Genomic DNA, 22,333 nt, shown 5'->3' on the forward strand with positions numbered 1-22,333 from the left:
AAAAAACAGGCATTGAAAAGGGCTCAACAGGAGCAAAAATAAAATTACTGGGGGCGGTTAGGGCAATTATGATGTTCATAAGCCAGGCTGATAGCGTTTATACTCATATTGCCACATGCTATCAACGCACCACAGTGCATACAAGTGTGTTTCATGTGGCCAAAATTCTCTTGTATGTTTGGCACAGTTTCCCGTGCCTCTGCTGGTGTCAATGAAATTGTTGATCTTGATCTGGCCACAGGAGTTGATGTTGGATTTTCCTGCAAATCCCGTATTTCCGCCCAGCTGTAATTGAGTGGATGCTTCCTGGTCATATGCCTATGCATAGTATAGTTCCCATAACTATATTTCTTATCCGTCCCTCTGGATAATTTTTCTTTACAGATGAGGCAGGTGACATACCTCGCATTCACTTTTTTTTGGCCAGGAGGGATTGAATAAAACTGCCAGATGAAACTGGCTTTCTTATGGGAAACCCGGGGCACCTCTTCCAAGAACTGTGGTTCTTCTCCCTCCTCTTCCTCCATTTCTTCCTCTTCCTCCTCTGTGTTGGTCATGACCTGGGGAGGTGGTCCTCTCTTCCCATGAGGAGGTGGAGGTGGTGGTGGGGGTGCACCAGCTGAAGCAACTACTGAAGCCATTTCTGAAGTAGTAGTAATAAAGGTCTTCCTCTCACAATGATGAAAGTCAGAGTGAGGAAAGAAGGAGGGGTTTTCATCATTTGGGAAAAACAATAGTTCTCAACCAATGAAAAGTGTTATTTTTAGGTCACCTGACCTAGCCGTACATCATTATGAAACCAAAAGTGAAATGAACCAATGAAAAGTTTTATTAACAAGTCACATGACCTCTCACGCTCATGTTACGCGCTGCGGAAGGCGCCCCGGTTAACTTCTGGGTCGCTGCGCTTCGCGCCTCGGTCCGCGCCCCGGGGCACTTCCGGGTGCGCTAACGCGGTACGTCACAAGACGCATTACGCGGCAACGCGATACGTCGCGCTTTCGCGACGCGTCGCGGATCGCTTCCGGGGAGCTTCGTTTCGCGCCTCGGTCCGCGCCCCGGAGCACTTCCGGGTGCGCTAACGCGGTACGTCATAAGACGCATTACGCGGCAACGCGATACCGTCACGATGTTGATTTCTTACCGGTTCGCGGACCGGGTCGCGGCATCAATTTGAGCTAACGGAAAGCTTTCCGGTTCGCGGACCGGGAGCGAAACAAAAAAAATATTGAAAAAAAATTATTAATAAACATATAAAATATATTTTTGGATTTAAAGAAGAATACATTTTACAGCTATAGATATTAGCTTTTAAAAAACCAATGAAATTCACTGAAAAAACCATAGGTTATAGACCATATATAGTTAGGAATTAGCATTTACAAAACCTTGAAAATTCACTGAAAAAACCATAGGTTATACACCATATATAGTTAAGAATTAGCATTTAAAAAACCTTATTTTACTCACACAAAACCAATGAAATTCCATATATAGTTAGTTGTACTAACTATATATCGCGCACCCGCAATCCACTGCTGATCATGTCACATATTACATCATTCATGACATGGTCAGTGACATCACTGATGACATCACTGATGACATCTCAAATGACATCACGGATGACATCACTGATGACATCTCAAATGACATCACTGATGACATCACTGATGACAACATCCAGTGACTGTATTTTTCTGTAAAGTTAAAATATGTCTTACATATTTAAGAATGAGTGGATGTATAAGTGTCTGGATGAAGAATTTAGTAGGTGCATGACTGACTGTATGAGTGAGTGGTTAAATGTGTCTCACTGAGTGCATGGGTTAGTGACTAAACTGTCTTAATTTGTGCATCATTATGTCTGTTCTTCTGTAAACTGCTGCATGTGTTGATCAGTAGCTATATGAGTAACTATATGGGTTATTGATTGGTTGCCCAAGCATTTGTATGGGACACTGAGTGTGTGTGTGGGTGGCTGGGAGGTGTATGACTCTGTGCATAGATGTATGGGTTCAAAAGTGCATGTGGAAACAGCTGTATGGGCGGTTGACTGTGTGCATGACTGTATTGGTGAGTGAATAGATATCTCAGTGCTACATGTCAAAGTAAGTACATATGTAAAATACAGTACATGTGAGAGTTGACATATATAAATAACTGTGCATAAGAGCCAGTGAATGTGTGAGTGGCTGTATGGATCATTGTGAACTTGTATCCAGGATTGTATAAGTGAGTAAATATGTTTTAGTATATGTTTGAATAAGTAAGGTGTGTATAACTGTATAGTTGTGAAATGGAGGTGTGATTGATTCTTTGCATGACTGACTAGGTGTGTAAGTAACTCCATGGATGAGTGACAGTCTGTGAGTGTCTGTTTACACTGAGTGTATCTAAGGTTATATTAGAGTCTGAAGAGGTTCATCGTATTATCACATGAATGATGTCATCAGTGATGTGATCAGTAATGTCAAATGAGATGTCATCAGTGATGTCATCAGTGATGTCATTTGAGATGTCATCAGTGATGTCATCAGTGATGTCATTTGAGATGTCATCAGTGATGTCATCAGTGATGTCACTGACCATGTCATGAATGATGTAATATGTGACATGATCAGCAGTGGATTGCGGGTGCGCGATATATAGTTAGTACAACTAACTATATATGGAATTTCATTGGTTTTGTGTGAGTAAAATAAGGTTTTTAAATGCTAATTCTTAACTATATATGGTGTATAACCTATGGTTTTTTCAGTGAATTTTCAAGGTTTTGTAAATGCTAATTCCTAACTATATATGGTCTATAACCTATGGTTTTTTCAGTGAATATATATATATATATTCACTGAAAAAACCATAGGTTATACACCATATATAGTTAGGAATTAGCATTTAAAAAACCTTATTTTACTCACACAAAACCATTGAAATTCCATATATAGTTAGTTGCACTAACTATATATCGCGCACCCGCAATCCACTGCTGATCATGTCACATATTACATCATTCATGACATGGTCAGTGACATCACTGATGACATCTCAAATGACATCACTGATGAGATCACTGATGACATCTCATTTGACATCAATGACCACATCACTGATGATATCATTCATGTGACAATACAATGCATCTCCTCACGTTTTAATATAACCTCTGTTTCACCCAGTGTTAAATACAGAGTATAATTTTTGAAACCATTGACACAATTTTCAAGGTTTTGTAAATGCTAATTCCTAACTATATATGGTCTATAACCTATGGTTTTTTCAGTGAATTTCAATGGTTTTTTAATAGCAAATATCATAAGCTGTCGAATGTCAAGTACGTGGTAAGTAAAAACATTTTCGTGTTTATGCACACTGATCTGCTTTGAATGCTGCCCACCCCTCATTTCTATTAGGAGTACTCTCTCTTTGCAGATAGTGAAGGGTAGTTAACGCAGCCCTTTGCCCCCTTTGTAATCCGTCGTGCCTGCTTCTCTCTCCATTTGATTGATTGTTCTCTTTGGTTCATTCTCTATTTACAAACAAGCACAGAGTCGCAATACTCTGTTTAGTCTTTGCAGATAGCGAAAAATCGTGTAAAAAAACAAAAGGAATCGAGCAAAATCAGTAGGCCACTAATGGGATCTCTTTTTGACCTCGCTAAAATAGAAACATTAGGAACAACCTGTTGAAAATAGCAATGCGTATGTACATAAGCGGCGTTCATTTGTGTTCACAGTACCCCTTGTTGATTGTTTGAATCGAGCATTGAATTGTTCGAAGTTAATTCTCTTAAGGATCTTCTCTGCCTGCAAACGAGGAAGAATAGGAATATTCTCTCTCCCTTTGCAGATAGTGAAGGGTAGGTAACGCAAGCCTTTAACACGTCGTACCTATTTCATTCCTCATTGATTGATTGATTGTCCTAACATTGACTGTTTGGGAATTAGTTCTTTTTGGAGGTATTCCCTGTTTGCAAATAAACGTAGGAAAATCTTTGCAAGTAGTGAAAGGGTACGTAATGCGGACCTTTCTCCCCCGTTGTAATCTGTCATGCCTATCTACTCCCCACTGATTGATGCACCTGTTTCACCCGGACCATTTACTAGAGATACGTCATCTGGCCCGACCAGAGAGCACCCCTAGTGAAAAGGACATATGCAATAATAACGAAGTGATCACTGTATCCTGTTAACAGAAACTTTAGCATGAAACAACCTGGAAAGAAAAGAATAGGAAAACGAAAATCAGTAGGCCACTGATGAACATGAACTTTTATTAAACAACGAACAAAGAAACGATAACATAACGTAATGATAAAACCTATTAATGTCCTAGAAACAGGAAAACGTTAAAATATGCCAGTGGTGAGAGACCAGAAAAACAGTAAGAGAAACCAAATCACCCCTCGCTGTCCCACCGCCTGCCACGCCAAAAAAATCGATAGACTACGGAAAATGCAAGTCAGTAGAACATCCGCCCCCACTCTGGAAACTTCCAAGGTGGGGCAGGGTTCCGACTACGCCCAGCCGGGAGCAGCCCATATAAGGCAGGTCCTGCTGCCACGCCTCGGCCAGGAGATCCTAACGTAGGGTGTAGCCGGAGGAGAGGCCGAGGCCAGCGGGACCCGGCCAGGGGATTGCCTTTACAACGCTGAACAGTTGCAGGGGGGGGGGAATGTCTCCTCGACCCTCCCCTCTCTCTCCCAGTCCGGCCGCGGTGGCCCTTGAGAGTTGCAGGTAGTCCCGCCACATGCTCTTCCGGTCCGGCCACCAACGGTCGGGGGGCCGAGGCCGACGGGATCCGGCTGCAGCCGATAAACCAAGAAACCCGTTCATGGGGCCAGAGCCAGGGGCGTCCGGCCGACATCTACCGGAAGCCCGGCCCGAAGACGGACGGGACACTTCTTCTTTCTTGAATAATGGCTGCGACAACACTGGGGGGGGATGTCTTGCACATGCCTCCGACCCCCCCCCCCTCGTCCTCATCGCCTGGTCCGGCCATAACAAATCTCAAGCGAGACGCCGTGGGGTGCACTGGGAGGGAGAGACGGTGCGAACAGGCCTCTCCCGCCTCCCCAGGTGGAGGCTTCCCAGCTGCACCCTCAGCGCTCCAGGCGCCCGGAAAAGGGTTCTTCCACTGTGGCCATGCTGCAACGTCTCGCCCGGCAGGGTGGAGCCCGTCCGCTCATGTGACCCCGCGATCGCCGGTAGCTGCCGAACTCTCAAAATGGCGGTCGACCTGGCAAGAGCGGGCCCAGCATAAAGAAATGGCCCGGTCACTGGTTGACTCCACCACCGTAGTCCTCCACGACCTTGAAGATTCTAGAGGAGCCGCGGGAGTCTCCGACCCCCGATGGGGAATGACTGCCATGATCGCCCGTGGAGTGACGAAACTGTATCCGCGGGACGTCGGCGCTCCCATGCTGGCGCCAGCCTCACTTTGAATTACTAGAATCCTGCAGACCTCACTTCCGGTGAAAGCACAGTGTGACCCGGTAGGAAAAATTATTGCACCCCCTCCCCTTTTTGACTGATAGTTCAAACCACCGATCCTTTCCTTTGCCCTTTTAACGGAACTTTGGACTGCCTCCCCCTCTTTTACATTTTCTAGAGAAAACAAAACATTAACCACTACATTAGCATAGCAGTTGACACCAGAACTGTTTTCAAATTGAAAACCAACAACATCTTCAACAGAATCCTTTTTGTTTCTGCTGTGACCCTGCTACAGCACAGGCATTGTCCCCAGCAGTAATTCTGCAATGCCGGTAAGAATAGCTGTGGTGCCTACTGGACTCACTCACCCCCGCGGCGCCCCACGCCGTTATTTGCTGGGCGGCAACTTACTAGACATCACCTTCGTGCCATCTAGATTTCAGCGCGTTCTGCTGCCTTGGAACTATTCGCACAACAGACCGCTACTGACAAGAATATTTCATTATTGGTGCTGTCAATTTCAATAAATCTATTGGATAATTCAAAAGAAATTGCCACGGTCTCTTCGTTGTTTAAATGTTTTTACTGTTTTTGTTTTGTTGTACATATTTATATGTTATTAAAGTTTTATATTCCTACTACTTTGTTGGAGTGCTATATATTTTTAATGTGACACATAATTGTAAAAACTTTGATGTACAAAGAGTCATTCCTGGAATCTTCCGCTTCAGGCTCGGTCCCCTCCCCAATCACAATACAGGATGGTTTTCAGATAGTAGGAACACGTGTGGTGTGACGGATCTCATCGGGTGTGGGCCTTGATCTACTATAACTCCTTTGAAGAGGGGTGATTCTTTACAGCTGGGGCCATAAACTACATCTGCAGGGCTAGCTGATAGCCTGGACAATCGGACACAGAGGAAGAGGAGTGTCAGAGGGTGCGGTAGTGAATAGAGCGAAAAGGAGGTGTCGGGCGGGCACAGAGTGTGATTCTCAGGGAAGAGCAGCGCAGATGGGGGGAGGTTTATTGCCCATGCATAAGACAGAGAGCGGTGGTGACCAGTGCCTGGGGAAGATGCTTGCGTGGGTGAGGAGCCATGCTACGAATCGACAGCGTGCAGAGAGTGGGTCTGGTCAAGACATCTAAAATGGCTGCCGTGCACGACAAAAGTGTGGCATTTCAAAAAAGGCAAGATGGCGCAGACAATGTTTTTCAACACTTCCTCATTTCCTTCGAATCGAACGTTAACAGACGTTGGGGCATATTACCAAAGTTAAGCGATATTTATCGCTAACGATGCTTACCAACGAATTTTTTACCACTAAGCATCGTCAGAAATTATCGAAGGTAAACCTTGCTATTATCAAGGTTTATCGCAAATGCGATATTAAACGGCCGCAATGCATGAATATCGCTAAAAACTCAGCGATATTCATGCATTACCGAGCTAATGCTCTTAGCCATGTTATCCACCTCCCATTGGATAACATGGCTAAGAACTGCTCAGGGCAGGTGTTACTTTTTGGAGATATTCGCGCTTAGCGCGAATATCTCCAAAAGTTGGTAATAGGAGATAGATATCTTGCATGTTGTAATGCAAGTTATTGTGGTATATGGAACTCATACCATAATCTCTCAGGAAAGCAGAAACTGATCCTTTTGGGACCGCCTAAAAAGGCCTAGGGGGTGAGGAGTACTCTACTTTGCCCCCTTTTCACGTTCCGAACTATTTTATTTTACTCTCTTCTGTAATTACACAAAATAGCAGCGATAAGATGCATCGGAGACACACAGTGAGAGAAAGGAGGCCGGAGATGAAGAAGAGATGTCAAATACACATTGGAGATAATATAGTGGCAGAAGGGAAGTAAATATGAGTAAACTTACCATGTAACATAAAAATGTTGCACTCTATACTATAAGTCTCATTTTATACTACAATCACTTCGCTACAACCTCATAAATTAAAAATAAAAATGAATAATGTCTCAAACAATTTTTGATTTCTAAATATAAATTTATTCTTCAGAATTTTCTAAATTTGAAAGAACTAGTAACATGTCCTCATCAGCAATGTCCTCATGAAAAGTCTCCAATGATGATTCTTGTAACTCTATGGTCTCCAAACACTCGATAAATTCGCCATCAAGAGATTGATCAAAAAAATCATTCAAGTCATCTCCTCCTTGTGACAATATTTCATTATTGGTGCTGTCAATTTCAATCAATGTAGTGGAATCATTCAAGTCATCTCCTCGTGACAATATTTCATTATTGGTGCTCTCAATTTCAATCAATGTAGTGGAATCATTCAAGTCATCTCCTCCTTGTGACAATATTTCATTATTGGTGCTGTCCATTTCAATCAATCTAATGGAATCATACAAGTCATCTCCTCCTTGTGACAATATTTCATTATTGGTGCTCTCAATTTCAATCAATGTAGTGGAATCATTCAAGTCATCTCCTTGTGACAATATTTCATTCTTGGTGCTGTCCATTTCAATCAATCTAATGGAATCATACAAGTCATGTCCTCCTTGTGACAATATTTCATTATTGGTGCTCTCAATTTCAATCAATGTAGTGGACAATTCAAAAGAAATTGCCACGGTCTCTTCATTGTGAGCCATTTTATTTTGAAATTGCTTGCTGTAAATTGCAGAAAAAAATAATTACTTTCATTTATCGTTTTTAGTAATACATAATATAAAACTAACTTTATCAAGTATTTAGTATAACAGAAGGACTGCAAATAAATAACAGAAAACATTTTTCAAATTATCTTCAAGTGTACAACATAGTTCCCCTTACAAATTAACAACTCACCTTTTTAAAAGTAGGAGAAGTGTTAGTACTGTGTAAATCAAACACCAGAAATTCACCACCAAAAATTCCTCACAAATGTACCTCAGACAGTAGTATCACAAAATGGCTGTGGTTTCCTCTCATTTGAAATATATACATAACCAATTAACTTTCATCACACACAAATACAAAACCAAAGTAACATTTTAATTGGTTCTAAATTTCAACACTTTCAAATGTGTTTTCCCCATGCAATTTTCCATAGGACATTTACATACGTCTACAGCCTGAATGGCTGAACGGAATTACACCAAACTTGGCAAAATGGTACATCAAACCTAAGAGGTCAGGAAGGATCTACTATGCCCCCTTATGGTCATTTCCCCCTTCGCTTTGGCCTCCTCTTGTCTCTCAATCCTACCGAGAGACAAGATGGCGGCCGCTACGGACTGTTTGGAATGTTGACAGACGCCGGAGAACCAATCAGCTTCGCAAAGCTCCGTAACGCGGAAAGTACGCGAAGCGGAGCGCTGTTACAGATATATATCTTTTTTTGAACGTTAATTTCTCAAAATCCACTGGAGCACATATATTGAGACCTAGCAAAGGCACATCGGGCTACCAGTCCCTAATATTTTGCCAAGTTTCGTGCAAATCCATTCAGCCGTTCGATTATTATTATTTTTTTTTTTTTTGCCCCGCGGGGCCCTTTTAAAACCTCCACATCAAACGTAGGGGGTCAGCGAGGATCTACTATTCCCCCTTATGGTCATTTGCCCCTTCGCTTTGGCCTCCTCTTGTCTCTCGATCCTACCGAGAGACAAGATGGCGGCCGCTACGGACTGTTTGGAATGTTGACAGACGCCGGAGAACCAATCAGCTTCGCTTCACAAAGCTCCGTTGCGCGAAAAGTACGCGTCCTGGAGCGCTGCCCGGTCCGCTGTTACAGATATATATCTTTTTTTAAACGTTAATTTCTCAAAATCCACTGGAGCACATATATTGAGACCTACAAAAGGCACATCGGGCTACCAGTCCCTACAATTTTGCCAAGTTTCGTGCAAATCCATTCAGCCGTTCGGGCTAAAAGTGAGGCCAACCGCCCTATGGAAAACTCAATGTTAAAAACACATTTTGGGACCCCCCTTTTTTCTCAGCCCCCCCTTGACGAACCCCCCCCAAATTTTCAAGGGCTGCTCAGAAACAAAATGTGCCATTTTCCTGAAAATTTCAGCCAATTCCGTCCACAAACGCCAAAGTTATTAGACATAGAATTTTCAAAAAACCCATAGAGAAAAAATCCTAACTATATATACCTACTGGCGACCGCCAGTAGGTAATATATATATATATATATATATATATATATATATATATATATATATATATATATATATATATATATATATATATATATATATATACATACATACATATATATATATATATATATATATATATATATATATATATATATATATATATATATATATTCACTGAAAAAACCATAGGTTTTACACCAGTTATAGTTAGCTGGAAGTTTTACTCGCATAAAACCATTGAAATTCCCACGTTATAGTTAGTTGGACTCACTATAACTTGCGCGTGCAATGCACTGCTGATGACGTCACATATTACATCACTCATGACATGGTCAGTGACATCACTCATGACATCACTGATGACACCATCCAGTGAATGTGTGTCTTTCCGAGAAATAAATATGTATTATATATGTATATGTAAAAGTTGATGGAAGAATAAATGTTTAAATAAGTGTTTACATGGATTTTTTTTTAAATACATATATTAGAGAGTAATGTTTAAATATTTAAATATATGTATTAATGTTTCACTTTGTGTATAAGTGGCTGCATGGGTTGCTGAGTAGCTACATGTGTATGTATATGGGTTATTAGATGTTTTTCTTAGTATCAGTATGAGTGTTTGTATGGTTTGGTGGGGGTATTACTTAGCACATAGATGCATGAATGACTGACTCTCTCTTTGTATGTGTTTTGAAGACAGCATATGTGCAGGACTGTATGGGTGGATGAGTGTGTATATGTGTGTGTTAGTGAGTGAATGACTGTCTCACTAGTGTCTTTATCAGTAACTACATATGTTTTAATCTAGTATATGTGAATATTGATGTATATAAGTGAGTATATGTGAGAGTGAGGGATTGTAAGAGTTCCTGTTTAAATGAGTATGTGTTTCTATAAGTGATTGTTTAAGAGAGTAAGTATGTGTAAGTTTCCTTAGAAGTAAAGTGGTAGTGTGTGTATAGCTGTATATGCAAATAAATGGATGTTCAATAGTTTATTTGCATGTGTGAGTATGTGTGTGAGTAACTTTTTGATGCCTGTCGTTGTGTAACAGGATGTATAGGTGTATCACTACATATGATGAGTGAGTATATGTATGAGTGACTATATAGAACTGTTGGTGAATGAGTGGATGTGTATATAGATGGTGGAATTATTGAATTGGTTGTTGTAAGTGGTATGGATATCTCAATTTTTTTGAAAATTTTAGTTTCTATTTTTGAATATGTGTTTCAAGGGTTACATTACAGTGAAAGGAGGTCTCTCACTCTGTCACAAGGATGGTGTAATCAGTGATATCATGAGTGATGTCACTGACCATGTCATGAGTGATGTAATATGTGAACGCACGGGTAAGCGCAATGTTACGGTGCGCCCCGGGGCGCGTACCGGGGAGTGTCCCGTTAGCGCTATTCTCGCGAACGAAAACAACATCGTGACGTTTCGCGTAACCGCGTAATGCGTCATATGACGCACTGCGTAAGCGCACCCGGAAGCACGCGAGCGCATACGATCGCGCAACGTCCTAACGCGCTTATGCCGCACGGGTAAGCGCAATGTTACGGCGCGCCCGGGGCGCGTACCGGGGAGTGTCCCGTTAGCGCTATTCTCGCGAACGAAAACAACATCGTGACGTTTCGCGTAACCGCGTAATGCGTCATATGACGCACTGCGTAAGCGCACCCGGAAGCACGCGAGCGCATACGATCGCGCAACGTCCTAACGCGCTTATGCCGCGCGCCCCGGGGCGCGCCCTGGAGCGCGACTACAGGCACGCCCCGGGGCGCGTAGCGTAAGCGCGTCGGGTCATGTGACCTGAAAATAACACTTTTCATTGGTTGCTAACATTTTTTTTATAAAGAATGAAATCCCCACCCATTTCCTTCACTTCTTCTTTCACTTTTGTGACTGAAAGACCTGCCTGTTTTGCTGTCGGTTCTTTGTTGGATATCTTGGATTATCATGGCTGCCAGACCATCCAGCAGTGAAGATGACTCCAATGAATTCATCGATGAAGAGCCTCCTCAGCCAAAATACAAAGAACATTTCATCTGGAAATATTTTTTCCATACCTGCTCACCAGAAGAAGGTAAATGCTCCAAAAGTGGAGTGCAGGATCTGTCACACAGTCCTGTCACGGGGTAACCCCAATAAAAAATATTCTTTTGGGAACTCCACAATGATTCGCCATGTGGAGAGAAGGCACCCCCAGAATTTTGTCCGGGAAAGTGTCAGGGCTCTGGCTCAAAAGGTTCCCAGTGATGGGGCCTCTACATCAACCGGAGGACGAACACCATCGGTGAGGGGGAGATCACAAGAGCAGGTTCCGAACATTCAGCCTGCATTTAACAAAGGCGCCCTTAAATGCAGATACTGTGATCAGCTACTTTCCTGTGGGCAGCAAAGTGTTCTGCTCATGGTTCGAGCATTGGAGAACCATCACTGCCGTTACCAGCCCTAATTTTTTTTTTTTTTTTTTTTTGCTCCTGTTGAGCAGTTTCCATTCCCTGTTTTTGTTGTAGTTCTGAAAAAAGAAAAAAGAAGAAAAAAAAGTTATTTTCAGAACTACCTCCAATTCTCATCAAAGAGCTATATTCTTAAAAAAATGAAAAAGAGTAAGTGAAGTGGAGTGCATTGATAAATGAAAGGAAAATGAGTAAGAAAGAACAGAAAAGTATGAGAGGAAAAAGGAAGTGAAGTAGGGGGACTGAAAGAAGGTGAGTGTTGGGAACGAAAGTAAGGAGAAGGAGAGTGAACATAGGGAATGTGGTTATTCAAACAAAATGTAGAAAAGGAACGGGGGTGTGGAAGGGTAAGAAAAGATGCATTGCTGGAGTTGCATCATTTTTGTGACACTCTCCAGCAATGCATCACTTTTGCGCTTACAGATACGTCTGAAATACTGACGTATCTAAAAGTACTTGCGACATAATACGTCATATATTTAATATGATGCATGAGTAGAAGACTGAAGGCATCATTTATGAGGCCATGCGTCACTTTTACGCCACCGGTGCGTCACTTTTTGTGACGCACCAGTGCTGTTAAAAATGCACCTTATTCAGTCATATTTACAAAGTGACGCATCTAGGTAGATGCATCACTTTGTAAACCCCTGCGCCACATTATACCTACGTCAGGTGTAATGTATGCAAAAGGGACGTATTGACGCAAGAAAGGGTCGTAGAGGTGACGCAGTAAAATCTATGAGATATCCCTACGTCACTTTTATGACGCTGTTGCGTCCAAATCTTGCGCCTGTTTCACAGCAGGCGTAAGACTGGTGCAGGCCCTTTCACATGGGGCCTGGTCCCATGTGAAAGGATGCATTGCTGGAGTTGCATCATTTTTGTGACACACTCCAGCAATGCATCACTTTTGCGCTTACAGATACGTCTGAAATACTGACGTATCTAAAAGTACTTGCGACATAATACGTCATATATTTAATATGACGCATGAGTAGAAGAATGAAGGCCTCATTTATGAGGCCATGCGTCACTTTTACGCCACCGGTGCATCACTGTTTGTGACGCACCAGTGCTGTTAAAAATGCACCTTATTGAGTCATATTTACAAAGTGACGCATCTAGGTAGATGCATCACTTTGTAAACCCCTGCGCCACATTATACCTACGTCAGGTGTAATGTATGCAAAATGGGTATATTGACGCAAGAAAGGGTCGTAGAGGTGACGCAGTGAATGAACGGGGTTTTCCCCATGCTACGCTCCCCAGTACGCTCCCCGGTGCGCGTACCGGGCGCTCCCCCCGCGAAAACCGAAAAAAAATTATTTTTAGTTTTTTTACCCGAGGGACCCTTTTTTGGCCCCCACATCAAACCTAGGAGGTCAGGGGGGTCTACCCTGCCCCCTTTTGGTTATTTCCCCCTTTGTTTTTACCACCTCCTGTGTCTCGATCCTACCGAGACACAAGATGGCGACCGCTCCGGACTGTTTCGAATGTTTACAGACACCCGAGAGCCAATCAGCTTTCCGTGCGCAAGTCGCGTGGCGCGCCCGGAGCGCTCCCCGGTGCGCGTACCGGGGCGCGGCTATAGATATATAATTTTTTTTAACCTAAATTACTCAAAATCCTCTGGAGCACATATCTTGAGACATAGCAAAGGCACATCGGGCTACCAGTCCCTACAATTTTGCCAAGTTTGGTGAAAATCCATTCAGCCGTTCGAGCTAAAAGTGCGACCGACCGCCCTATGGAAATTAACATGGGGAAAACACGTTTTGGGACCCCCTTTTATCTCGGCCCCCGCTTGACGAATCCCCCCCAAACTTTCATGGAAGGACCGGAGCACTGCGAAGCAAAGTTGCTGAAAATTTCAGGCAGATTCCTCCACTGGCGCCAAAGTTATTCCAAATAGAATGTTACGATTTCCCTATGGAAATCAATCCTAACTATAACTACCTACTGGTGACCGCCAGTAGGTAATATATATATATATATATATATATATATATTCACTGAAAAAAACATAGGTTTAAGGGGTGTTATAGTTAGCTGGACATTTCACTCGTATAAAGCCATTGAAATTCCCCTGTTATATAACTTGCACGCCCGCAATCCACTGCTGATGATGTCACATATTACATCATTCATGACATGGTCATCACTGATGACATCTCAATTGACATTACTGATGACATCACTGATGACATCATCCAGTGAAAGTGGTTTGGTTTGTTATTTAAATATGTATTATATATATAGCAATCTGCCTTGAAGAAGGAGTGGATGTAAAAGTGTGTGAATGGAGGATTTAGTAGCAATGTGATTGACTGTCTGGGTGAGGAATTTAGAGTGTCTCACTAAATATATGGGATAATGATTAAACTGTATGAATACCTGTATCACTCTATCTCTTGTTGTGTAAACTACTACATAAGTTGGTTACTAGCTATGTGAAAGTCTACATTAGTTATTAATTAGTTAAGTGAGTATTTGTATGGGATAGTGAATGAATGTGTGTGTGGTTTGGTGGGACATGTGTGACTGTCGAAAGATGTGTAAATAGTTGATTTAGTTGGTATATGAGGTTAAGACTAACCCTGGGCGTCCGATTCGGCTACGCCCACGGAGTAGGCGTAGTGTTGCCTTCTACGCATTTTGCGTAGACAGCGTAGCCGGCAACACTACGCCCACTCCGTGTGCGTAGCCGAGTCGGCCGCCACCCGCCTCCCTCCCGCTCTCCCCTAGATACATTATTTAAGCAACTACCCTGAATAAAACAATTTTAAAGCACTTACCTTGTCCGGTGCTCGTCCGGGGCTCCCTCTTTGAATAGCGTCCTTTCCTGGAAACAAATGCGCATGCGCGGCCGCCCGCGCATGCGCATTTCTCGGGAGAAATGCGCATGCGCGGCCGCCTGCGCATGCGCATTGGTATCCAGGAAAGGACGCTATTCAAAGAGGGAGCCCCGGACGAGCCCCGGACAAGGTAAGTGCTTTAAAATTGTTTTATTCAGGGTAGTTGCTTAAATAATGTATGTAGGGGAGAGCGGGAGGGAGGTGCGTAGTGGGGCTACGCGGAGTGTGGGAGTGGGCGTATCTTCTCGCCCACTCCGCGTAGCTCCGCGGAGCCCCACTACGCCCACTACGCCCAGGGTTAGTTAAGACTGTATGTGTAAACAGTTGTTTGGGTTAGTGAATCTCTTTAAGGGTGTGCTGATGAGTAAATATATTTCTCAATTATATGCCCAACAAACTAAAAATATAAAAGGCAGTGTATGTGACAGTTGTTGTATATAAATAAGTATAAATAAGACTCAGTGATCGTATGATTGATGTATGGATAACTGTATACTTGTAATAGTGATTTTATAACACACTAAGTATGAGTTACTATCTATATGAATAAATAAAGTAGTGTTTGTGTAAGGGTGTAAATATAAGTATGATCAATTGTTTGCAAAAGTGAGTAGGATGAACGCATAAGGGAATAGGATATGTGTTGGTGTATAATGTTGATGTAGGTGTTTAAGTATATTTAATAGTTTTCTATTGATCTTTGATAGCATGTATGATTGAATCTATAGGTAAGTGTTTAGATGTATGTAGATGTAGGAATCACTGAGTGGGTTTTTAGAAACTTGTACTGGTGTGTCAATGGTTTCAAATATGGTACTTCATATTTTATAATCAGTTTTGAAAGGTTATGCTACTGTATGATGAGGTGTATCAGTTTGTCACATGGATGATGTCATTAGTGATGTCATCAGTGGTGTCATTTGAGATGTCATCAGTGATGTCACTGACCATGTCATGGCTGAGTGGATTGCGGGCTCGCGAGTTATAGTTAGTATAACTAACTATAACGGTAGAATTTCAATGGTTTTATACGAGTGAAATGTCCAGCGAACTATAACACCCCTGAAACCTATGGTTTGTTCAGTGAATTTCTAAGGTTTATTAATTGCTAATTCCTAACTATAACTTGTCTGAAACCTATGGTTTTTCAGTGAATTTCAAAGGTTTTTTAAATGCTAATTCCAAACTATAACGTCTGTGAAACCTATGGTTTTTTCAGTGAATTTCAAAGGTTTTGTAAATGCTAATTCGTAACTATAACACATGGAAAACCTATGTTTTTTTAGTGAATTAATCATTTTATTTTTAGATGTTATTTTTTAAATTACATTACACATTTTTTTTAATTAATTTTTTACATAAAATATATATTTTTTCATTATATATTGTTCATAATATACTTAAGTTATTTTTATTTATTTTCTCTTTCGTTTTTGGAGTTGTGCACCGAACGAACACCCTGCTCGTTTACTGTGCAAAACGTGTCTGCCATTTTACCATCATTGTGTAGGATCCGAGTAGGGTGCGCGACGGGTACGACTTCTCCAACGCAGTTGCTATGCGACCTGTGCGCGACGCCTGGCACATACGCAAGATGTACGTATAACGTGACAGACGCGCGGTAGCGCGTGACGTCATATGCATATCGGACGCGGTGGGTGTGCTGCTTCCGTGAGTTCTTTAATGTTGGAAAACTTATTTTAATATATTTAATATAAATATTAAGAGAAGAGATTTTCTGAGGGTATTATAAATATAATATTCTTTAACTTTCCTAAAAAGTACATAACTTTTTTTTTTTTTTTTTAAAGAACCTTTATTGGCATGATACAGAGATACAAACATGGGCCTACAACGAGTCCGGCCGGCCGCTATTCAAATCGATTAAAAAGTAATGTATTAGAAAAACATACAGTGGTCCGGAGGTCAAGAGCTGAGTAGCATCCAGGATATACCATATTATTAAAGTACCATGCGATAATAAGGATCTGAGACGGTTCATTTTGTAATAACGGAAAATAGAATGAGGATCAATGTCGCATAATCACACACACCCCTAATACAGCAAACTAAGGCAAGGATTTTACGCCAGTGATGTACATAGATGAGAAATAAAATGGGGGAGGGGGTATATGAATCAGGATAGATGCAATAGACACCAAACAAGCATGGCGAACTAGCCCCACCCCTCAAGGCGAAACACAATATGGGAGACATGGAAGACGACAACATCGAAAAAAGGAAAAGGGCAAAGGGCCATAGAAACAAGGTAGAACAAAATAACAAACCCATCCCCCAACCCTCAACCCTGCACCCCTGCAAAAGGCTACGGCCTACCCCCCCAGCAGCGTGCCTGTCGCCCTAAAGAAGAGACCCGAAATACAGAGAAAAAAAGAGAAAAAGAAGAGAAAAAATACAGGAGAAGGGCCCTCGATCCGGTCATCCGGCCCCTCCCACCTCCGCGTGCAAAAATCGTATAAACAGTAATGGTAAAAGAAGTACAGGTAGCAGCAATCACATAGAACGCAATCAATGACAGCCCCGCTAAGCGCCCCTCAATTCACCATCCACCAGCCATGAGTCCCTCCATGTTCCAATCGAATTCACCCCTGGCCACGTTTACCAATAGTACCAACGTCGAACCATCCCTCAAACGGGATACAAAGTAGCACAAAGGGTCCGATTACACCTGGAGGATCAGGCAGTGTCGCCGCTCCATAGGACCCCAGCCACCAAAATTTCGCCGAGGAGGCATGGCGGAAATCTGAGTGGAACAATATCAACACCGCCAACAGTCTCGAGTCCGAACACAGTCCCGCCAGACACGGAAAGGGAAATACACGAAGCGGGAAGCGCCAAAACCCCAATGGGGTCGTCCAAGCGGTGTATCGATGCTGTTCCTCCACCGGCGGATCAGAGAAAAGCCCTGGTGAGACAATCACATGCGCCACAGATGCATCCACAGTAGGCTCATGAACCAAATCAATGCACGTCTCCAAGAATGTAGACTCATCCGGGGAATACGTCGATGAAGCAGAGGCAGACACAGCGGCGCCTCCTTCAGAGCGATCCGTGCCGTTACAAGATGGCGGGACAACAATGGCGGCCATCCTTTGTCCCAAATCTCGGGCCTCCCGGATCAGGGCGGTCCGCAGGGTTGTTAATGCAGCCAGTATGTGTTTGGGCGTGGGCGGTTTCTCACATAGCCAGGCCCCGGGGTTCCCTTGCGCACCGGTTTCTCTGCCCGGGTGAGGGGTGCACGGGAAAGCATAATCCGCCATTTCAGCCGTCATGTTCTCTTTCCCCTCCACCGCACCTCAGGAGCGGGCCCTATCCCCGGGATCAGCAGGATTCACAGCGGGATCTCAATAGTCAGGGCAGGCAGCAGAAAGGAGAGACACCGAAAGGCTAAACAAGCTCCCTGCTGCCCGGGAGTCACCCACCGGTTCCCAGGGAGGGCTGTTAACATAACCGGGTATCAAACCGAAGGGGAACTGGGCTTCTCGGACTCTCACCGTCCCGGCTATTTCGCACCTCCCGCAGGGCAACCCACTATTGGGGGTGGGTTGGTATCATCTCTTCCGGCTCGCGGATCTCAGGTTCTCTCCAACTGGCTTCCCATCGCGACCAGAGGCCGCTGGCATTGCAATCACGGCCGGACACTCCCCTCACTCGAGATCCCGGCCGCAGCACCTCGAAAGCCGCCAAAGAGACGGAGACAGTTCTTCGGGTCTACTGCACGGTGGAACCTCAAAAGCGGATGGTAAGTGAACGCTGCTCTTCACCTACTTTAATTAACAAAAACTGCTCAGGTTTATCGCCAGGATATACGTGTGGGGCGGGAGGGCTCACGGAGCCAAGCGGTTATGCAGCCATCCCGATCGCCATCTTGGCTCCTCCCAGTACATAACTTTTTAATGTAATTTTGCGAAGTCGTGCTGGACACGAGCACGATGCAAGCATGGTGTGTTTTGAGTCTGCACATCCTACGCGCATCCTACACGCACCCCATGTGCCTTTAAAAACAGAGATTTGATTGGTTCATTAAACTTCCTATTGAGACTATTATAGGACCACACCCATTTCAATCACTCTTATTAAAACTTTTCTGAGGGAAAGGCCTCTTGAGAAGATCTGCTGCTCTTTCTTTTTTGGAGAAGAGATTCATTTAAAGATACTATGGCTGCTAATCCACCATCATCCTCTGATTCAGAGAACTCATCACAGCAAGAATTTGTTTAGAACCTCCACTAAAGCAAAAATATACCAGCATTGTCTGGACATTTTTCACCTTTTCACCAGACTTAAAAAAGGGGACTGCAACAAAAGTTACTTGCCGAATATGCAATGAAGTGCTTTCAAAGACATACCCCAACAAAAAGTACTCATGCGGAACTGCAAGTATGCGGAAGCACTTGCAATCTAAGCAATCTAAGCGTCCGGTCAACTTTGCAAAGAAGTAGTTAAGGAGATTGAGAGAGGCGCCTGCTGCTTCATCAGAAGACCCGAGTAGGAGTGGACCAACACCATCAACCTCTACCGCACACCCTGATATTCGTCCTCAATTTGGGAAACTTAGAATGAGCTGTGAAAAATGTGGGTGGCTGATAGCATATGGAGAGCAGACGGTGGATCTGGTGTTGAAGAACCGGGTTTTCTTAGAACCCAGCGGCGCCAGGGACATGCCCAAAGTCTTCGGGTTCACCTGTCTTGGCAAACAGAGACATGGAATACTTCTAGGTGGCATTAGAGATCAAATTTATTAGCTGCAGCTAGTAACAGTAATCCCAGCAACACAACACGGTGTACAACTCAAGAAACTGTTCCATTTTCAAGACATCAGTATTTATACACCATATTCTCATTATAAATGCACACCCACTGCGCCAAATTCTGACCAATAGGACACATTTTCTAACTGAGTATCACATTAACAAAAACCCAATTTACAGTAACCCAACCCAAAAGTTAATTATTAGGACTGTCCCAAATTCAATTTCCACAAGCCGGACAAACCCATAATTGAAAGCACTACCCATGTAATGAAAAGTCGTAAGGAAAGAAACAATATGTGCAAGGAAACTAAAAGTTACCGAGGTCCTGAACTTTGATTGGCAATCTCAGACAAGAATCAAACCAAGGGAAATTGGCTTCGTGAAGGGTCAGTTTCAGGTGAAGAGGTCAGCGTCCTGCAGTTCACTCACAAGTCAGAAAGGGCAAGTTAATATGTACATGGACAACGAAGCCCATGCAACTTTGTTAGTTCGTTTACTTCCAAGGCCTACGTGAGGGCAACATAAAATGGCATCTCGAGCAACGCAAACAAAATGGAGTCCGGTCCCGAAAACCACGGAACCTCAGACCCTCCTCACGTCAATCTGAATCCAGGTCTATATCTATTCTCATCAAGTCAGTCAGTCAGTCAAAATACACTTTATTCGATTTTTGTAAAAATCATAAAAGGACAAAATACAGTACAATACAAATTTAAAACAGCAAAAGATTTGATTGCAAATTTATGACATGAATTATTAATTTCATTTGTCTTCATACTTACAGTAGTTAAAATTTCAGATAAAACCAGTTTTGAGATTAGATTAAAATAAGACTTTCCCAGATATTCTTTTCTTCCTTGATCTGAAGGCAGCTGTTAAGTAACATGCAACGCTAGAGATAGTTTGAGTGTCTGCCAGCGATTGAAGAAAAATGAAAGCTGGCCTTACTTGGATAGATCCAGCAGCCTTTAGCACAGGGAGTAAATACTTTACCCTCTCAGTAGTATACAAACCACAAAAGAATATAAAATGGAGGGTGTCCTGGATTGAAAACTGATCACAATCACAGGGTGGTTCATCTTCAGGTTTTGACCACACAGGGAAATTGCCAAGTGTGTAATGAATTAAGTTCAACCTAAATTTTGTTAGCAGGAGTCTGTGGAGTGGGTTAGTAACAATTTTTAAATATGGTTTCAGAGAGGGAGTGGTGGTTAAAACTATGTAAGCCCGTACCGAGGATTTCCTCAGTTCCAACTCCTCTCTCGCAAAACGAGCCCTCTCCAGAAACTCTTGCTTAATCCAGCTAATGTCTTCCCTCCTGATGTTGGTAGGGTCACTAAGAGCTCCGGTCTCCCAAGCGAGGCGAAAGCTGATCTGATGTATTTCAGCCAGGGTATTCTTATAGCATTATCCCTTGAAATTACATCCTTAAGGATTGCATGGTTTAGTGTTAGCTCAGAGTTCAGCCATGTTTTGGTCCAAAAAAGAAGTGGGGCTAGTTTTAGTTTGTCAATAATATGAGGCAAACCCATTTCCTCATGGATCGTAAAAGTTGGTGTGGATTTGGGGACAGATAAAAATTTTCTGATGAGCCCATTTTCCACCCTCTGGATTTTATCCAGGTTTGCATAGCCCCACATAGCAGACCCATACATGGCAATGGGGATACACTTGCTGTTATATACCTTTATCACTGCCTCCATTGGTTTAGCCCCTAATCTTTTTGTGAACGCTAGCAGGGCTGATGAGCTTCGTGCTAAACTTATACTCTTTGCCTTGATCTGGGGGGCCCAAGAACCTCTCTGATCGAAAAGGACCCCCAGATAGGGAAAAACAGAAACCCTTGAAAGAACCTCCCCCTTGCAGGTAAAAGTTTTGGCATGCAGCTTATTTCCTTTACGGCCTATGATCATAGTATGTGAGTTTGTTACGTTAATTTTTAAGTCAAGGTTCTCCATCAAGTCATTAAGGTGTTGCTGTAACATCATCTTATTATCCTTCGCTTCTCTCGGGACTGGTCTTCTCACACAGATTGTAGCAGAAAGACTACAAATGGCGGGACCACACTGGATGCATAAGCAACACGAGAAAAGGATCGCTAAAGCCATACCAAGGAACATCAGAATCTTCCATCCCCATTTGGACAGCAGTTCCCAAAACCATCCCATCAATGACCAGTTCCCTTCATCTACATGTATAGACTCAGCGGACTTATGTAACCTCAAGATGGCTTGGTACACTGTCAGGGCGTTATCTGGTATGAAAACGCAGCAACTAGACCCGATCAATTTACATACTCCACCTCTATCTGCAAGTATAATGTCTAAAGCAAAGCGGTTCTGTAATGTCATAAGGCGATCCACTTGACGCTCGGCTGTAATATTGCTAAGGGCACCTGCAGTCTCATTTATAGTGGCCTCGACCGCTCTCGTAAGCTGACGAATAGTCCTACCATTAGCCATAGGACCCCAAAAGGGCAGGAAACCCTTAAAGAAGTCTCCAACTTCTTGTGCGGCAGTGTCTTTCTCATCGATAACACCTCTACCATATCTTGTCTTATGGTAATTGAAAACAGCTGTGAATGTAGGGGGAAGCAAAAATGCCACATATCATGTTCCTGAAAAGTCAGAAGGCAACCATGTATATGCTCTATCATAACAAAC

This window comes from Lissotriton helveticus, chromosome 4_1, assembly GCF_964261635.1.
Source record: "Lissotriton helveticus chromosome 4_1, aLisHel1.1, whole genome shotgun sequence".
Taxonomy (NCBI): domain Eukaryota; kingdom Metazoa; phylum Chordata; class Amphibia; order Caudata; family Salamandridae; genus Lissotriton; species Lissotriton helveticus.